General features: G+C 38.0%; 1 long non-coding RNA gene across 2 annotated transcripts in view; it reads left to right on the top strand.

The window, feature by feature from the left end:
- The window catches only part of LOC132396309 (uncharacterized), a 69,158-nt gene that overhangs the window by 11,279 nt on the left and 37,003 nt on the right, over positions 1-20,876 (top strand). The window contains exons 2-3 of one of the 2 annotated variants that reach the window (XR_009512943.1): positions 1,534-1,615; positions 6,435-6,992. This is a non-coding gene — a long non-coding RNA (uncharacterized LOC132396309). Of the gene's footprint in view, positions 1-1,533; positions 1,616-6,434; positions 6,993-20,876 lie in introns of those variants that run through there. The other variant, XR_009512942.1, reaches the window with a different exon arrangement.

The raw sequence follows: 20,876 nt of genomic DNA, 5'->3' as shown, positions 1-20,876 counted from the left end.
TGATTGGATGTACCACAATTTCCTTCAGTTACACAAAGAGAAAACTGAAATAATTGTTTTTGGTGCCAAAAAGGAATGACTAAAAGTCTGTGCTTACTAATAATCCCTGTCATCACAGTCCACAAACCAAGCCAGAAACTTTGGTGTTGTGATGGACTCCAACTTAAATTTTAACTGCCACATTAAGACAATTACAAAGTCAGCCTAATATCATCTTAAAAATAAAGTGTGAGTTAAAGGGCTTATGTCTTGGCAGGATCTAGAAAAACTTGTCTATGCATTTATTTTTAGTAGGCTTGATGACTGTACTGGCGTTTTCACAGACCTTGAAAAAATCTCTCAGACAGCTGCAGCTCATTCAGCTGCTGCTAGAGTCCTCGCTAATATAAAGAAAGTAGAACATATCACTCCATTTCTCTGATCACTACACTAGCTTCCTGTAATTGACTTTAAAATATTACTACTGATTTATAAAGCACTGTATGGTCTAGGGCTAAAATACACCTCTTATCTCTTGCTGCATTATGAACCTCCCTGAGCTCTCAAGTCATCTGGGGTGGGTCTGCTTACCATCCACAGGGTCAAAATTAAACATGGTGTAGCAGCCTTTAGTTACTATGCTCCGCACATCTGTAATAACCTTCCAGAGAATCTGAAGTCTGCCCCAACTTTAAGCTCTTTTAAATCGAGGCTTAAAACTTTTCTTTTTGCTGTAGCTTTCAATTAGAATCTCCTGCACTGTAACTTCTATTTCTTTATATTTATGTGTGGATTTCATTCTCTTTATATCGTCTGAAATTTGCTGTTTGATTTTTATGTCTTGTTTTATGTAAAGCACTTAGAGCTGCCTTGAGTTTGAAAAGTGCTATATGTATAGACTTGCCTTTCCTTGCCTTTTCTGCTTTGGCCATCTATATAAGAAGAGTTCCTTAGCAATAATTTTCTTGGAGCCATCAGGGGTCTTGGGGTAATTTTGATCTTCAGTGAGTCACTTTCTGTTAGTTAAAATAGTGTTTGGAAAATTATCGACTCCATGTTTTTAGCCAAGCATTTTCTGCAAGCTACATTTACTGGTCTCCATTGGAATACAGATTTTCCAAATGCAGTTGGCCAAGTGACTTGTTTTGATTTCTCATTAATCCTTCTTGATATTGGTTACCTCCATTTGTAAAACCTAACATTGAATTATCATGCTTTAAACAAGTTCATGAAATTGTCCATCCTATGTCAAAGGCTAGAAGAGCTGTTTCTTCATGGTTCCAGTGACCTACATTTAATCATTACCTGTGATGTTGTCTCCATAGAGTTTACACATTCTTTCTGTTACTACATTAGTTTTAACCACTGTTTTAATTTCCTCCCACATCCATGTTGGTAGATCAATTTGCCACTGTAACTTTTCCCCTAGTGCATAGGTGATTGGCAGGTCCCATCGACCCTTACCATAGAAAACATAGATGCACCATAGAAAACATCATACCTGGATGCATAAAGGATTGATATGATAACTATTCTGCTTCATTCTTCCATCAGGCAGAAGATACAAAAGCCTGAAAACATACCCCACCAGACTCAAGGAGACAGCAGGGCATTGCTTCCAGAGGATATATCAGGGGTAAGGTTTTTACGCAGTGAGTGGTGAGTGTGTAGAATGGGCTGGCAGTGACAGTGGTGGAGATGGATGTGATAGGGTCTTTTAAGAGACTCCTGGGCAGGTACATGGAGCTCAGGCAAAATAGAGGGCTATGGGTAACCCTAGGTCCTTTCTCAGGTAAGGACATGTACGGCACAGCTTTGTGGGCCAAAGGGCCTGTATTGTGCTGTAGGTTTTCTATATTTCTAGGAGCTGAATGTCTTCTATGCTTGCTTTGACCATCAGCACATGGAGGAAATGTTGCGAACCCCTACATCTTCTGATCATTCTTTGATCTCAGTATCTGAAACTGATATGTAGGCTGCCTTCAGGAGGTTGAATCCAAGGAAAATATCCAGACTAGATGGGGTACCAGGCCACGCACTAAAGACCTATGCTAACCAACTGGCCTGAAGCATTCACTGATATCTTTAATCACTCACTTCAGTGTGTGGTACCACCTGCTTCAATCATACAGGTGTCCAAGAAGATCGCTTGGACCTGCCTCAATGACTATGACCTACATTTACATGTAGTTGCACCTACATCCACAGTGATTAATTATTTTGAGAAGCCTGTTATGAAACATATCAGCTCCTCCCTGAGAGGCAACTTGGATCTGTTCCAATTTGCCTACCAGAGCAACAGGTCCACAGCAAATGCCCTCTTGTTGGCTCTTCACACAATGCTGGAACATCTGATTAGCAGAAATGCATACATTGGGATGCTTTTTATCGATTACAGTTCAGCATTAAATACCACCATTCCCTCAAAACTGGTTAATAAGTTCCAAGACCTTGGCCTCAAGATCTCCTAGTGCAACTGGAATCTGGATTTCCTCACTTGTAGACCCCAGTCAGTTCAGATCTCCTCCACAATCTCCATTAGCAAAGGTGCATCACAGAACTATACACTTAGCCCCCTGCTCTACTTGCTTTATACTTATGTCTGTGTGGCTAAGCACAAATTCAACACCGCATACAACTTTGCTGATGACACCTCAGTTGTGGGCCATATCAGAGGTGGTGATGAATCAGCATACAACAGGGAAACTAAAAATTAGGCTGAGTGTTGTCATAAAGGCAACCTCTCACTCAATGTCAGCAAGACCAAGGAACTTACTGTAAACCAAGAGAGGGAAACCAGAGGTCAATCAGCCATTCCTCATTGGAAGATCAGAGTTGGAGAGAATCTGGAACTTTAAATTTCTGGGTGTTGCTATTTCAGAGGACTTGTCCTGGACCCAGCACATAAATGCAATTGCAAAGAAATCACAGAATCATTTCTGCTTCCTTAGGAGTCTGCAGAAACTTTGACAAATTTCGATGGGTATGTAGTGGATGTGTATTGACTGACTATATCCTGGCCTGGTATGGAAACACCAATGCCTTTGAAGGGAAAATTATACAAGAGGTAGTGAATTCAGCTCAGTATATCATGGGTAAAGGCCTCCCAACTGTTGAGCATATCTACATAAAATACTGTTGTAGGAAAGCAGCATCTATTATCAGAGACACCCACCACCCAGGCCATGCTCTTTTCTCTTTGCTGTCATTAGGCAGAAGGTACAGGATCCTCAGGACTCATACCACCAGGATCAAGAACAGTTACTACCCTTTAACCATCAGGCTCTTGAACAAAGGGGGATAACTGCACTGACTTGCCCATTCACTGAGATGTCCCCACAACCAATGATCTCACTTTAAGGACTCTTTATCTTGTTATTTCATGTTCTCTTTATTTATTGTTATTTACTTATATTTGCATTTGCACAGTTTGTTGTCTTCTGCACTCTGCTTGATCTTTCATTGATCCTGTTATGGTTTCTATTCTATAGATTTGCTGAATATGCCCACAGAAAAATGAATCTCAGAGTTGGATGTGGTGACATCTACCTATATTCTGATAATAAAATTTACTTTGAACTTAGGACAGCTTCTCTCCCACTATTATAAGACTACTGAATGGGTCCCCAGCTCAATCCACCTCATTATGATTTTGCACCTTATTGTGTAGCTGCATTTCACTTTCTCCATAACTCTTACACTTTATTCTGCATTCTTTTATTGTTTTACCTTGTTCTACTTCAATGCACTCTGTAAAGATTTGATCTGTATGAACAGCATGCAAGTTAAGCTTTTCACTGTAACTCAGTACATATGACAATAATAAATCAAATCCAATCCCAGTCTGAAGGTTATTAGTGAAGTAGGGAGAACAAAAAAGGATTAGTGTGTGATTGGTGAAAACAGATGCTTGATTATCAGCACCTACTTGGTGTACCAAAGGGTCTATTTCCATGCTGTGTGATTCTGTTACTCATATTCTTCATTACAAACGGAATTATTTTGCCTGGTACTTCTCTACATGGTTGTTCAACTGGTATTCATCTGCCCAAATCCTTAGTCTATATTGGGGTGACACGGTAGAGTAGTGATTAGTGTAACAATATTTCAGTGTTCACAACCCAAGTTCAGTTTGGCCACTGTCTTTAAGGAATTTATACATTCTCCCTGAGACCACATAGGTTTCCTCCAGATGATTCGGTTTCTTCCCACATTCTGAAGACAATCAGGTTGGGGTTAGTAAGTTGTGGTCGTGCTATGGTCATGCCAGACATTTGTCGGCTACCCCCAGTACATCCTCAGAATGTATTGGTTGTTGGAGCAAACAACTCACTTCTGTATGTTTTGATGTTCTGAAGTACATATGACAAATAAAGCTGATCTTTAAATGTTTAACACAAGAGATTCTGCAGATGCTGGAAATCCAGAGCAACACACCCTTGTGGGTTACTCTTTAAATATTTAATCTTTTTCTTCTTGCAAATCTAATCACAGTGGTTTTGCTGATGAATGTTTCTCATTGTGTTGTTGCAGAAGTTGTACATGTACACCCAAATCTAGATTTTTAGTAGTACTGAGAAAACTTCATGTGCTGGTGGGTGCCCCTATTTACATCTTCCTAGTTTGAAAAAAAACGTAAGAGAAAGCTTCCTTTGGGCTGCATCTCAATTGTCACTGAAACTCTGTCAAGAATATCTCTCCACTTCTGACTTAGGAAGAGTAGTAGAATGAGAACATTAAGGAAATTTCTCATTAATATGAAAGAAAAAATTACTGACTCCTCAAGTTATTCCAAATGAGATAAATTCCTCATCATTCACAATCTGCCAGATAAATTCATGATATATTATTTGCACTCTTTCACTACCCCTCAGTTAGGTAGCATCCTAAGATAAATGTAGTTCTCCAGCTATGTGCCATAATGGATTCTTGTTCAAAATTATATTCTTATTGTTATAGCCTTGCTCCAATGAATAGATGTGGACTATTTTGTGCTCTTTATATCAAATATACTCATTATTATTTAATATATTGGGATGATTATATGTGCCTAGTACTAAGATCCTCAAAATAGTGTTCCTGGCACTCTCATTGTATCATTAGGCATCTGCTAGCATGTCACTTCAATTCCCCTTCCCATTCCCACACTAAACTGTCTGTCCTTGGCTTTCTCTACTGCCATGATGAGGCTAAGTGCAAACTAGAAGAACAGCACCTGATATTCTGCTTAGCTAGCTTACAACCCAATGCCACGAACATTGAATTTTCCAATTCAGAGTAACCCATTCATTGGAATCAGGTTTATTATCACTGACTGATATGATATCAAATTTGTTGTTTCATGCAAAGACATGAAGTAACTATAAAACTACAAAAATGAATAAATCATGCAGTAAGAGGAATAAAGGGTTTGTAGATCACTCACAAATCCAATGGTGGAAGAGAAGAAGCCATTTCTGAATCATTGAGTAAAGGTCTTCAAGGTCCTGTACCTCCTCCTTGAAGGTAATAATGAGAAGAATCTATGTCCCAGATGGTGAGAATCATTAGAAATAGATGCTGCCTTCCTACCTTCTACTATTCCTACCTGTCCACCCAGGTTTTTTCCCTCACCTGTTTTCATCTGCCCATTATCTCTCTGTTATCTGCTTTCAATTATGTCTCCATCCTCCCTCACCTAGCTTCATTTACCTATTCTTCTTGTTTGCTTCTTCCAGCTATCAATTCCAGGCCTTTCTTGCAACACTCTCCCTCTCACCCACCCATATGGTTCCATCTGTGCATCACACCCTTCCCTAACTCTCACCAACCCCCACCAATATGGTTACACCTATGACCTATTAGCTCTTACTCACCACCTTGTTTCCTCCCGCCAACCTCACTTCTATATACTGCCTGCTTTCTCTACACTCTCCATCCTGATGCAAAGTCTTGATCTGAAATGTTGAGCATCCCTTTGCTTCCACAGATGCTTCTTAACCCACTGAATTCTTCCAGCAGTTTAATTTTTGCTTCAGATTCCAGTATTTCCAGTTGCTTGTATCTCCATCACCAAGGATGACCTCGCACTCCAAAATAATATTGGATATTTTAAACATATTTAAGCTTTCGTTAGCTGATACTGTGTGATACATAGAGCATTAAAGGTTAGAAGGGCATGATGTCAAGCAACAGTATCTGATGAAAATCTGTTAATGGCCAGCAAATAACTGCTATATTTCTATTAATTCATAAGAATTGGAGACACTTACAGAATTGCTGATGAAATCTAAGTAAAACTGGCGAGATCAATAATGAGAGAAATAGAAATATGTTAATAGATACTAAAACTGAAATACTGCTCTGATGTTTTAGTGACAGAAGAAGAAACATAAAGGGGATAAGCTAGTTATTGATTAATGAACACTGACATTGTGCATAGAGTACTTCTCAAGGATTCTCCTCTCCTATGTTAGAGTTCACTGAGCATCTGAGACCTTCTTAAATTTGAACTGGAACTTCTGGCAATTTATGAAAATCACTGAAGAGCTGAAGACTTTGGAGCAAATGCTAATGTCTGTACTCAACTTCTATACTGTATTTGACAAGTTGAAGTCTTCATGGGAATGACGTTTGCCAAATTAGAAATACAATCTTAAATGCAATGAATTGGTACTAAATGATAGTAGAGTGATCACTCAAGTCGAATATGATGTTCTCCTAAGGGGTTAAGTGGATTCCCATAAATGAAAAAAATACCATTCTCTTCACTAACTTCAATGTCAAAAAGTAATGTTGGGCATGAGTTCTTTCAGATCAGTAAGTGTATTTTGAGGAATGCTTTCTGTAAATCAAGAATTATATTTGCTATGATGGGTTTACCTCTGATATGTATTTACAGGCAAATACTTAAGACATTTCTTTGACATTTTCTTCATGCTTCTTGTATGAAATATTAACATTATATAAACAGCTACCTTAGCTATAAAATAATAACAAAAGGAATGCCAATTGATGAGTTATACAAATTTTTTGGCTATAAATCTCAGTATAGATGGCAGTTATTACAAAACCTAAGCTGAATTACATTTTAAAAATCAGTATTACTTTTTTATATAATGAATACTATCTAGGTAATGTTCTTAAGCAGTGTGAACCTTTTTCACGAGTATCATGGAAATTGCAGATCATGTTGCTATGGTCATAAAAAGAAATACAAGTTTCTGCCAGCTGGACATATTTTGTTCCTTTCTTATTTTGTTCCTTGGTAATAGACAAGTGTGAAATATAAATTTAAGTGCAGTTGACATTTTTATTGGTATTTGCTAGATCCTACAAAAAGAACATATTGGCTTAGACATTCATTTGGTTCCAAAATGGTGTATTAAAACTGCATAAAACATTGCCTTGGGGTAAAAACTGCAAAGGTTTGTGATTTTCAGTTGCATGCCTATTGCAATACTGCATTTGGACTTTCTCCCCCAGCGGTGGCTTATTTTCAAAATGATATTCCCTGCAAAAATATGCAAAAAATTAAATTTTCTATGTCTACCTAAATAACCTCAGTAAAGAAAATATCCTCTTAGTAATCACCTGTCATTCCTCAGGGAAACATTTTTTTTTCAGTTAGATCTCCAACTTTATGTTTCATTGAAGTGTTTGACTGGAAGTAAAGATCCAGCTTTGGGATACTGGATCTTTCATCTCTCTTGGGAGAGTTACAGGATCTTGTCCAAAATACATCTATTAATTTAGATATCATGAGGCCACTGCCAGGCATCTATGCTTATGTGAAGATGATAGACTTTGAACTAGCATGAGTGGTTTCTGGCTGTGGCTAAACAATACAGTTTCAATTCAGCTCATGTAACATTGCCAATATTTGTCAAATGAAAAGACAACCCAATGACTTACTGTGTAAAATATCACTGTTCAGAAATGCATTTGTCCTGTATCCATTTTGTCAATAGGCAAAAGTCACAATACATTGGAAGATCTATCCTGTGCCCAACACATTGGTACAATCATGAAGAAAGCCCACCTGTGGCTCTATTAGAATTTTATTAGAATTAGAATTTTGAAGGTCTTGAAAGACTCTTACAAATTTCTCAATGTTCAATAGAGAGCATTCTGGTTAGTTGAGTCACAGCCCGGTATGGAGTCTCCAATGTACAGGATAAGAAGAGACTGTATAGGATCATAGACTCAACCAGCTCCATCACGAGCATGACTCTACCACCATCGAGGGCATCTTCAAGAGGTGGTGCCTCAAGACAGCAAAATCCATCATGGAAGACCCTGACTCTCCAGACATGTCCTCTTCTCATCTCTACCATCAGAGATGTAGTACAGGAGCCTGAAAACCATCACTCAATAATTTACTAACAGCTTCTTCCCCTCCCTTCCACCATCATATTTCTGAATATTCCATGAACACTACCTCATTATAACACAAACACTTTGGATTTCCAGCATCTGCAGACTTGCTTGTGTTTATGATTTACTACGTCAATATTCCCTTTTTATTTCTGTAATTTATAGATTTTTAAGTCTTTGTCTTGTTCACAGCCGCTAAACATTATATAAGACTGTTGTAATAAACCTGGTTCTGATTGATACTATAACTGTCATTCCAAAATTTGTTCTTTAAAAGTCGGAACAAAGTTGTAATGGAGAGGTTTTCATGTATTTGTACTTAGATCTTTTAAATTTATAGTTTGAAGGGCTGGCAGCAGGTACCTTGATTGAAGACCAATGAGGAGGAAGGATGGTGCTCTTCACCACCACCACCTCTCCCAACCCCTAGATCAGAGAGATCAGAGAGGATTAGCAGGATTGGGAAGGAGGTACAAGGGCCAGTGACCCCCCCCCCCCCCCAGGTATGCAAGTCAACAAGCTCAGAGTTTGAGGCCTGGAGTTAATACAGAAGATCAAAGCTCAAAAGTCAAAGCCCAGAAGTTGAGGCCCAAAGTCAAAACGCTGATTCCGAATTCACTGAGGAAGCTGGAAGCCAAATATCTACAAGTCCAGTGGAGGCTGGCAGCCTGTCCTTAGGTTGGAAAACTGTCTGTGTATATGAGTGGTGTTAGGGAGGATTCTGGGGTTATCCGAATATAGCAGATATTAATTCCAACAAGAAAACAGTATTCTGTTCTTAATGTAAATTGTATATTGAAATTAAAAGCACATATGTACAAGTAAACAATGCTGTCTGTGGAGCACAGGCTGGCCCACAGACTAAGAGCTATGGTTTGCAAAATGGTGACCAAGTGACATTTCAATATACATCGGTCAAATGTTAAGACAATGGGGTTGTGTTAATTCGCCTGCATCCATCCAGGCAAATATGGGGTTAAGTAATTTGCACCACTGTAAACAAATTCAAGGAAACTTGGAGACCAGACTGATACTATCACTTGGCACATCAAATAGCTGATCTATCAATAGTTGGGAGATCTCTGCACTCAGAGAGTCACTGATGTTTGATGTCTGGCTCTTTGTCTTCAGACGTTTTTAGAATAACTGTGTCAATCAGTTCATCCCAGGAGGGGTGCTTGAGAATTTGGAGATGACTCCCATTGGAGATATGTAATTGAAAGGAACTATTATAAACCCAAAATATTGAAGTAAACAATGTCATTGTAACTACTGAAATTGCATTGAATTACCTACTGATACCTTTGTATGTGATGTGCTTTTGAGTTTTTGGCAGGATCTCCTGAAGAATGTCTGCTTATTGTGATGAATGAAGACTTCTATATAACCAGAATCAGTGTCTCTCTGGTGTCTTCAATCACCATCATGACAAATGAGTGGGATGGGTGGATGGGAAGAAGGAAAGGGGCTTGTTTTGCTATTGTTATTTAGCTGCTGTTGCTGAACGTTGTGGCCAGAATGTATGGCGCCAACACGGCATGCCCACAATACTTCTGTTGCATTGGTTGCTAACACAGATGATGCATTCACTGTATGTTTTGGTGTTCATGTGATAAGTAAGTGAATCTGAATCTGCAGAACAGTTATCAATGCAAATGGAATCCTGGATTTATAAGGGCCAGATAGATAACAAAACAAAGAATTACATTGAATTTGTATGGAACACTTGTCTAACTGCACTGGTCACAAAAATGAGGAAAGATCTGGAAGTCTTAGAGACGGTGGAGAAAATGTTTACATGGATGAAGAATTATGGGTATAAGTAGGGTTGTCAACACTGTGTTGCCACAATGAGAGACAGGTTTTAGATGGGGTGTATAGGTACAGCTTGATGCATGCAGGACTACAAAATGACCCATTATAAAGATTCTAGAAGCATCACAGCCTTAATGGATCAAATTCTCTTCAGGAATCATACATAGTATATAAGAAAGGAAAACAAACATATTAAATTTTTACAAAAAAGAGTGTATATGTCAAAATTGCACTATTACATTCTGAAGTACCATTGAAGACAACACTCCAGGCCACTCTAAAAAACAAAAATAGCTATTTTTTTCTAAAAACAAGCAGATCATATGTTTTTCTCAGAAACTAATCTGGGAAATTTGATATAGTTTCTTCTTACTCATATGATCAACTACCCTATATTGCTAGTTTTATATGGGAATTCCTCATATTAACAAACACACAATTGTCTGTAACAAGGATAAGATTGGGGATGTAAGCTAGGGCATGGAATGTAACATAGAAACTTCCTGTTATTTAAAGGGGCTCTTCCAAATTGCAGTTTTGCCAGTGAATGACTTGTCCACACCAGTACTGTACCCTGTGTTTCATGGTGAGAGACCTGGAACTCCACTGCTGTGCACATCACAGAGTGATAAAGCACAGAAATAGGTCCTTCGGACAGTTATCAAGCAAGAATGTATTTCAATCCCATTTTCCAGCATTCTGCCTGAAGCATTCTATGCTATGGTGTTTCAAATGTTCATCTTAATACTTATTAAATTTGTGAAAGTAATTGCCCCTATGACTCCTTCAGGCAGTGAGACGTAGGTTTCAGCTGTCCTCTTGCTGAAAAAAAATTCTGCATCAAGTTTTTCCCAGATGTCCTAACCCTTGTCCTCAGGTTAAGGCCACCTCAGGTAAGAGGGAAAAGTTTCACACTACTTACCAAATTTATGTCCCTCATAGTTTTGTATACTCAAACAAGTCACCTGTTGACATTTTCTGCTCAAATGAAAACAAACCCAGACAGCAAAGTTTTTTTCATCCTAACCAGAAAGCTCTATCCCAGGCAATGTTTTAGTGAATCCCCTTTCTATCCCTTCCAGTGCTATCACAATTCCTATAGTTTGTTGACCAGAACTGAACACAATACTCTTGCTATTTAATGATTCTATTTAATGATTTTCATTGTGGTACCATAGCATCCCTACTCTTCTATGCCCCTGTTAATGAAGGCAAGCATCATGTATGCTTTCTTAACTGTCTTTCCGGTTCCAAGGACTTCCAAAAGTCCATTTATTTTGCATATCCTAGCCTTATTAGTCCACCCAAGATGAAACAATTTCACATTTTTCAAGATTGAATTCCATCTTCCATTTTTTCTGCCCAATTTATCAACTGAGTAATATCATGGGTCAGCCATAATTGAATGGCAGAGTCATCTCGATGGGCCAAGTAGCCTAATTCTGCTCCTATGTCTTGTGAATTTTGGACTAATATCATCTTGAAGCTGAAGACTATCCTCTCCATTATCCACAACCATATCAATCTCCATTTATTATTAAATGTATGGCATGATATTAAATTATTAATCACACCTGCCAACAGTCACACCTAGATTGCTAAAGTATATAACAAACAACATGGGTCCCAGCACTGACCTCTATGGTTCGCCACCAGTCATAGGCTTCCAAATGAAGAACAGCCCTGAATCACCCTTTGCCTCCTATCACCAAATCAGATTCTAAATTGCACTGTTTTACAGTGGTGGACATGTACTCACTAGTACTGTTCAAGTGCTATGTCATCTGAATTCACTGTTATTTTACCCTTATATCAGAAGAACTCTGCATGTTATACATTGACCAAGCCGTATCCACAAGCTCTGAATCACAGTGTCACACTATGGCGACCAACACTCTACCCGTGTTTTGATGATTGACCTCCCCATTCAGTTCCCCAAGTCTAAAGCTGAATATGCACCTGGCATGGATAGAAAGTATTTCAGTACTCTCCTGATCTCTAGCTGTGATCCACCATACCCACTTTCTGCTTCCTTCATTCTACTGTCCAGGTTCTTTCAAGGGAATGAGCTATTTACTTGTACTTGCAGCTCATGACATAGCCTCTTCTATACTGAGTCTGTGAAAAGCAGTTGAGATTAATCCTTTGCAGAATGCATCTGCTCAGACTTCAGGCTTGAACTTAAATTTCCAATTGCCTGACAATTTAATCTTCAATCATAACACCTACTCTTCTGTCTCTGTCTTTGGTCTCTTACACTATTCCAACATGTAAGAAGTTAAATAAGTGCTTGAGATACCATGGCATGGCAGACTTTAGACTGAGTGTTGTTTCAAAATGAACTGAAGGAGCAACTCCTGAATTTATAACAGCCTTTACGAAATAACATTGAGTTGAACAATTTCAAGTAATCAGCATTTTCAGTTTTCATAGTTTTAGATACTTATTCTGCAGATCTCCTCCAAGCTGAACATTTACTGCCTTGTTTTACCCTACAGCTTAACCACTTTTTCATTTAATCTCACTTCTTTTCTCCCCTTTCAATGGGGTTTCCAGGTATTTCTTTCCCTCCCCATTTTTCTTTGTATGCTCAAAACTTATTCGGCCTCTATAATTTCCTAGTTCTGGTGAAGCATCATTTATCTTGGTATCTCTTTCAAAGACGATCCATGACAGAAGCACCATTTTTTGTTTTATTTCATATTTTCAGCACCTGGTTTAGATATACATACAATATAATGGTTGTTATCTTTATTGGGAAGGCCATTTTAATCCTACATAACTGACCCCCCCCCCACTCCATATTCAGTTGGATGAAGCTAAATGACAAACCTCTGCCAAGAAAAGTAAAGATCAGTATGTCAAGGTTCATACAGTGATATTTACAATTACTGATAAGCATGGTTGCAATTAAACAGAGTAATTTAACTTTAATTTATAACATGCATTGAGTTAGTGAATGCTTGCTTTGGGCATTGCAGCTGAATATAATAAGATAATTTGCTGTTCACTGATGCATTTATGCTGGATTCACCACTTCATCTCCCTCCATCCTTTGTTATTCTTCTACTGATGTAATGGATTTGACACTAAACAAATATTCTACAGCTGGTGAGCTAACAATTTTTAACTCTTTAGCTGTGGTATTACTGGGATACAGATTAGGTACGAAAGAATAAAAGAATATAAAAGCAGACGTTGGCCACCTAGCCTCAAATCTGACTTACATTCAACACGAATATAGATAATCCATGCTGGCATAACATCTCTCCTGAGCCAGTTCCCCTAAGATATCAATACCTTGATCTGTCAACAATTTATCTAGCTCCACCTCCACCTTAAATACGTAAAACGAATATACCTACCACAGTCCTCCAGTGTAGAGAATTGCTGAGATTTGTCACCTTTACAAAAAGAAATTTTGATGCACTGTTAGGGAAATTAATTTGTTAAGGAATTTCAATTAAAGTTGGTCACTAATAAATTGAAACAGACTTCGAAGTAACTGGAGAATACTTTTATTCATAAATACAGGAAGAATGACTCACTAGTGGTGTGATCGTCAAGTCTTCCAAAGAACTATAGTCACCACCTTTTTTTTTACTGTATATACACACCGTAAGTTAACTACGTCAGTCAAAATGTAAAATGTCAATCCTGCGCGTCCTATCAATTCCCATGAAAGTGCCAGAGACATTCTCTTTTCTGCCCAAACGCGGAGATAGGTTGTCAGAACATCCTTGAAACTAAGATTGATTATTGAAAACATGCTGAGAACCTGGGTCAAATGGTGAGCCTTTATTTATGATCTAAGAAGATTCATTAAATCCTTCGATCCAGTAAGTAATTAATGCAGAAAAATATATCTTTGAGGAGATCACAAGTAGGATCGAGAAAGAGGATGAGTGGATGTTGTATAGCTGGACTTTCAGAAGGCCTTTGACAAGGTGACACACATGAGGCTGCTTACCAAGTTAAGAGCCCAGGAAAGTTTCTAACATGGTTAGAGCATTGGCAGATTGGTAGAAGGTAGCAAGTGGGAATAAAAGGATCCTCTTCTAGTTGGCTGCCAGTAACTAGTGATGTTCCTCAGGGGTCGGTGTTGGGATCACTTCTTTTTATGCTGTATATAAATGATTTAGATGATGGATAAGATGGCTTTATTCCAAGTTTGCAGATGATACGAAGATTGATGGAGGGGCAAGTAGTGTTGTGGAAACAGGTAGGATGCAGAAGGACATCAATTAGTTGTTTTTCCTCAAAAGTAATGAGGAAGCTACAACTTACAGTTTTCACATATCTTCCCTATCTTGAACACTGTAGGACTGATGTATTAATAATGATGTACCAATAGTTTCACAGCAATTTTGACAAATTATTGCCCATTTCCTAATATTAACTCCAAAGTTCTTACTTTGAAGCTGACCTTATATAATGTAAATACTCATTCCAAGTGTCTCATTCTGGTGCTGTTAACTGTTTACAGGTCTATAGACAGCTCCACTCTGCAGCCAATTCTCACTTACAGAATGCAGTTTCTACTCAAGAAAAAGTTTGATACAGAATAAAATTTGCTGTTACAGAATTTATGTGAAAAAGAATGATGAATTAAAACAAAACAAACAAGCAATTTAGCGTGCAGATGATGCAACTTCATATTATGGTCAATTTTCTAGGAATGCAACATACTCCATTACATGGAGTTGCCTGTATAATGGTTTTTCCATTGCAGTAGTATAATCTGCATTGTCGTACAACATTGTACAATGTATATAAATTAAAGGCCTGAGCATTTTTTCACTTCAAATATTTTGATATAAAATTAAATGAATAAATGTCTATTTGATCATTCAAACCCCTCAAATTATGTTTTTTAAAATTTTTGAAGTTCTATTTCCACCTGGCCTAAATAGTATTTCCAGTACTTGTGGTAAATTGTCTCAAATTAACTAGAACTTAAAACCAAAATCTTTATTTTAACACTTCACAAACCTGTTGACAATGTGTGTAACTGTTTTACAATAGTAATTGCCACAAAGATTTGGCAGTGAATTCTAAGTATGAACATTAGAGCCAATGGCCTATGTTATGCAAATTTCCTAATAGTTCTATTTTAGCCATGCTTTTAAGAAAGTCAAATTCTACTATTTGTGGCTGCCAGCATTAGATTTCAGGGAGTACTATCAGAACTCATTAACAGCTATAACATAGAAATTACAGCAGTGTAATGAGATTTTACTGAGTAATTCTGTCACCTATCACGCACTCACGCTGTGTTCCAACATCTGCAGCATTAGGGTCTGATTCATGATGAGTCATTCTAAGTGTTTCCCACTGATAAAGAGAATAGTGCTTTGGGGGTTGGTTGTATGCATAGTTTAGGAGCTGAATACTTTTGACAAACACATCGATTCTTTTGTGGCAGCCACAAAGAATGCAAAAGAAGTAGGTGTTCTGTGGGTGGAATTTAGTTCCATAACAGACACTAGCTGTTGGTGAATCTTCAAACAGGTTAGCCAAATTATTTATAATTGCACCTTTAGCCTCCTTCACTATCACGATGTCATGCAGATGGTATACAGTGCACATTAACTAATAAAACCATTATGAAATTTCATGTAAAATGTCTTACTATCAAATTGTTTGAATATTGAACTTTATAGGTTTGGCAGATTCGTGGGTTATTTCCCATTTTAAAATATTAACAATTTTATCTGTATTTTGCCTCACAGACATTGTTTGATCTTTCAAATACATGGAGATTTTATTTATTAAAAGCCATGGAGTTATGTTTTTTCCAAATTATAAATGACAGCATATGTCTTTTTATCTGTGTTGCTTGCAGTAAAATCCATTACCAGTTCATTGTTTAAATTCTGTACACATATTGTACCCATGGACTGTAAAGAGGTTCAATCTGTTCCAGAACAGTAATCACAAACCATTAAAATCTACTCACAATGACTTTCTCCCTTGTTGCTTGTACAGTTGTTACTCTCTGAGGCAGCAAATGAAACATCATACTATAAATCATTAAGAGTACCTTAATCTGTTCTGTGAGCTGATTAGATGAAGATTTTAATATTATTCTTACGTACGGAGACATGTGGAGTTAGATAAAATAATGCTATTGCTATTGTCATCAGAAAACATAAGATTATAGATAAATACACAGTCTTGAATTTATGGAAAGAATTTCTCAAGACTTCTAAAGCACCATGGACAATGCTAACAGTGGTTCTTTGACAGATAGGATAATAGAAATACATTAAACATATTACAACAAAGTACATAAAAGAAATGCTCCAACACAATTTTGTTTTTCAATAGTATAACTCATTATAATTTATATTTTCATTCCTAGTTTTCTGCAGATTGCTCACGTTTTTTTGTAATTTATTTTTTATTGAAGTTCATCATCAAACAAACATTTCCATGAGATGTATTTCAGACATTGTACATATATATCATATAGTCATATATGCCACAAATCTCCACATAATATTTATCTGAGGTACACACTTATAGAAAAGAACAAAGAAAGAACAAGCAAAAGGAGAAAACTATGTACAAGTAGGGAGTGATCTTTTTTTAACAACATATTCATTGATTTGTGAGAATAAAATCAGGCCTATGAGGTGTTATGTAGTTAAACCATTTTTTCCAGTATGAATCAAATTGTTCCAACTTATGATTAACAGATGCTGTTATCTTCTCCATTTTGTAAATGTCCATTGTAATTTCCGTCCTTGCATTTAAGGTTGGGCTCTCCTGTTTGGGCTTACATTTGTAAGCCGATAAATTATTGCCAAAACCTGTACTGAACTAAATAGTGGTTATAATTTCCTGGAATTGAATGCATGTGACCACACAAAAGAGTATGAGCTCATGAGAGAATGTGAGCACACGGGAGTGTGTGGACATGTGAACAAGTGTGAGCACATGGGAGAGTGTTAGCGCATGAGCATTGTGAGGACATGAGGGTATGTGAGCACACGGGGTGTGTGAACACGTGAGGGAGTGTGAACATGTGAGTGAGTATGAACATGTGAACATAGGCTACAATCGGAGCATATGAGGGAGTGTGAGACAATGTGAGTATGTGGGAGAACATGAATCCTAAACACCAGGCCTTACATGAGGAGCTAAGTGAGGTCCTCAAACAAAATATTGAAGATGCAGTATTTGGCGCTTCACTAACTGGCACTCTCCAGTTTAATGAACCTCCAGTGCTACATTAAAGTGAGCTTCTGGGACAAAAGTGTTTGGTACAACATTGGGATAGTTTCTCAAGAGCTTGAGGTAACATGGGGCCAACACTAAGGGGAAACCCAGACATTCACTCCCAATCTTCATTGCTTGTATTATTTTCAAGACTACTGAGTAATCCTGAATGCCAGCTCACTACTGTAGAATTGCTTTTTCAATTCTCCTTCTCCATTATCTCTAGTATGATTGTTGATGTGAAAATATATTTAATTCATGACTAATCTACCACATTTGACTAACTGCCCCTCCTCTCAATTTCCCATGTACCTTTAGTGATATCATTCAGTTTCTTGATAACTCTATCTTATCAATGCCTTCAAAATAATTACTAATTTTGAAATTTTTTAAAGCTTGGTACGTTCTTCCTTTGATTTCACTTCTTCAGTAATAGCCTCAGAGTTTCAATAACTCGGGATGATAGTTTATCATCCCTGGCACTGAAAGCTATAGATTTTGTTTGACTTCAACTTTTTTAAAAAATGGAATCCCCGAAGGAATTGATTTTGTGTCTTTCACAGTAGATGGTCAAATACTCTGCCAAAACTTTTTATGCCATTGGGTGTTTAGAAATGGGCAAATAGCAGATCAGCATTTATTTAACATTGCTTTGTTGCTGACCACAATATGTAAAAGTAATATGCTAGCAGCAACAAACAGTCTCTATGGGTTTCACAAGGTGACCTGGGGGCCTGAAATGTGATCAGATCTGTGCCCATCCGTCATCCTCCCTTACCTATGTTGCTGTAAAGTAAAACATCTATGAAATTAAAAGCTGATATTTTATTTTATACATTGGGGGTGTACAATCTTTGGGTGCATGCCAATATTTAAAAATCTTTCCTCTAAATGGATTGAAAATCTATGCTTTATGCATATGAGCATACAAAGTATGAATGAAGAGCAGGACTCGGTCACTCAGCCTCTTTGTCCAACTCCTGTAGTTAATAAGACCATGACTGTACCCTCAATACTGTATCTCCATCTGCCTTTAATGTAGCATCTGTTCCAGCTCGAAGCAAAACAGAGACCGTCAATAATCAGGTATAAAGATGTATAATGAGCTTCCGGAAGCAATGTTCACCTTATTATGTATAATGAGGTTCTGGACATGGATACCTTATTATATTAAGAATACATACTTGCCCTTTACTAAAACAGGTAAATTTTAATTCCTTTTGATACCCTGGGCCTGCTTCTACAGACATATAATAGTTACCAATTGAAAAAGAAGCAGACTGGTATTATCATTGCTGATAATAACCAAAGTAACTGGGCCCAGAACACATACACTCTTATGACTCAAACGTACTTTATTTTACATGTGCACAAGGAGAACAATGTGGCCAATGTCACCCACACTGTTCTGAAGCCAGTACAGAAGATTTCTTAATCAGAATTGGCTTATCAGTTAGGAATATTGACCTATTGGTAAATTGTACATGTTTGAATTCTTTGCTTGCATAATCAATTGCTATTCACAATAGAGGTGCTAAAAGTCAATCGAAACTTTAAGTGGACAACTGATGATACTTTGAAATCAGCTAGGCTAGGCTGGGCTGGGCTAATGTTGGCATTGATTTCTAGAGGAATAGAGTATAGGAGCATGGATGTGATGTTGAGGCTCTATAAGGCAATGGTAAGACCTCACTTGGAATACTGTGTGCAGTTTTGGGCTCCTCATTTAAGAAAGGACATTGGAGAGGGTTCAGAGAAGATTCACTAGAATGATTCCAGGAATGAGAGGGTTAACATATGAGGAATGTTTGACCGCTCTTGGACTGTACTCCTTGGAGTTTAGAAGAATGAGGGGGGACCTCAATTTTGAATATTGAAAGGCATGGACAGAGTGGATGTGGGAAAGTTATTTCCCATGGTGGGGGAGTCTAGTACGAGAGGACATTAATTGAGGATTGCAGGGCGCCCATTCAGAACAGAGATGTGAAAAAACTTTTTTAGCCAGAGGGTGGTGAATCTACGGAGTTTGTTGCCACGGGTGGCAGTGGAGGCTAAGCCATTGGGTGCATTTAAGGCAGAGATTGATAGGTATCTGAGTAGTCAGGGCATCAAAGGTAATGGTGAGAAGACAGGGGAATGGGACTAAAGGGGAGATTGGATCAGCTCATGATGAAATGGTGGAGCAGACTCGACGGGCCGAATGGCCGACTTCTGCTCCTTTGTCTTATGGTCTTATGGCCTTATGACAGAATGGTGGATCAGACTCAATGGGCTAATGTCCTAACTCTGCTGCTATGTTTTATGGTCTCATGATTTTATGGTCTACAAAGTGACTCGTAGAAGAGTAATTCTTCTAGGTGACTACAAGTTTGTGTCAGGAAACACAATAGGACAGTGATTGTGTCAGTGTAGGTATAAGGCTGGAATTAAGTGTAAAGTGGAAAAGCACGGAGGGATGAACGGTATTGAGGGGCTGATGTATATGTCGTGGTGGTGGGAAGGCTGGGTTAATAAGTGGAGGTGTTCATCAGCCTGGCAGCTGGTGCTGTGGTCCTAGCATGGATACTGTGTAGTATCTTCCCTGATGAGAGCAGGACAAACACTCAAATTAATTATCACTGCACGTGCACTCCTTCTAAGTTCATGCTGCAGCTCTTAACTAATATGAATACCCTGGTCTAATTCTTCTGTTAATTTTCTGAGTCCCATCTTCATTGGTGTCTCCTTGTTGCTGTAAAGCAGGCCACCTCAGGAGGAGAGTGCAGTTGATTAAGGAGTGCCTGAACACTAAATACTTCAACTTGAATTGTGACTAAATGTCATTTGAATCTGAAAGATCTAATGTTGAAAACTACAGTTTGAACCAGTTTGCTCAGATCTGTTTTCCAAAAATAGTTTAATTAGGATGTGAAGCATTGTGTTCAGAGTCATCAAAGGATTATATTCCCAAGCAACATCTCTGCAAATATAATCATACACAGGATAATTCTAAAGTCTTCCAAAAATAATCTAACCAATTCCAGCTCAAACACTTTCAGGGATTGCTGACTTGAGTGAAAGTAAATGAACATAAAATTTAAAAAGGAAGAATTATGTGCTATTTATTAAAAACAATTAATAACAGTCAGACATTTCCAACTACGTAGCCTAGTGGTCGCCAACCTGTCGATCGCGATCGACTGGTCGCTCTTTGAGACTTTCCCAGTAGATCCCCAAAAAAATGAAAAATAAATACACAAATACTGTTGAGAGATTGTTTCTGGGTTGTGGAGTTTTCATTCCGTTCTTTCTGCTCAGTGCGCATGCGTGTAGCTCCCCAGCCACGCACTACACAGTGTAATTCAGTGGTTCCCAACCACCGGGCCGCGAGGAAACAATATGAGTCAGCTGCACCTTTCCTCATTCCCTGTCACACTGACTGTTGAACTTGAACCCATGTGAGGTCATCAGTCACCTAAACGCAGTGATACCCTCACGCCAGGGATCACCATTTGGCCACAGGC

The sequence above is a fragment of the Hypanus sabinus genome, chromosome 7 (assembly GCF_030144855.1).
Source record: "Hypanus sabinus isolate sHypSab1 chromosome 7, sHypSab1.hap1, whole genome shotgun sequence".
NCBI classification, from domain to species: domain Eukaryota; kingdom Metazoa; phylum Chordata; class Chondrichthyes; order Myliobatiformes; family Dasyatidae; genus Hypanus; species Hypanus sabinus.
The sequence above is the reverse complement of the archived record's forward strand: the minus strand, read 5'-3'. Positions and strand labels throughout refer to the sequence as shown.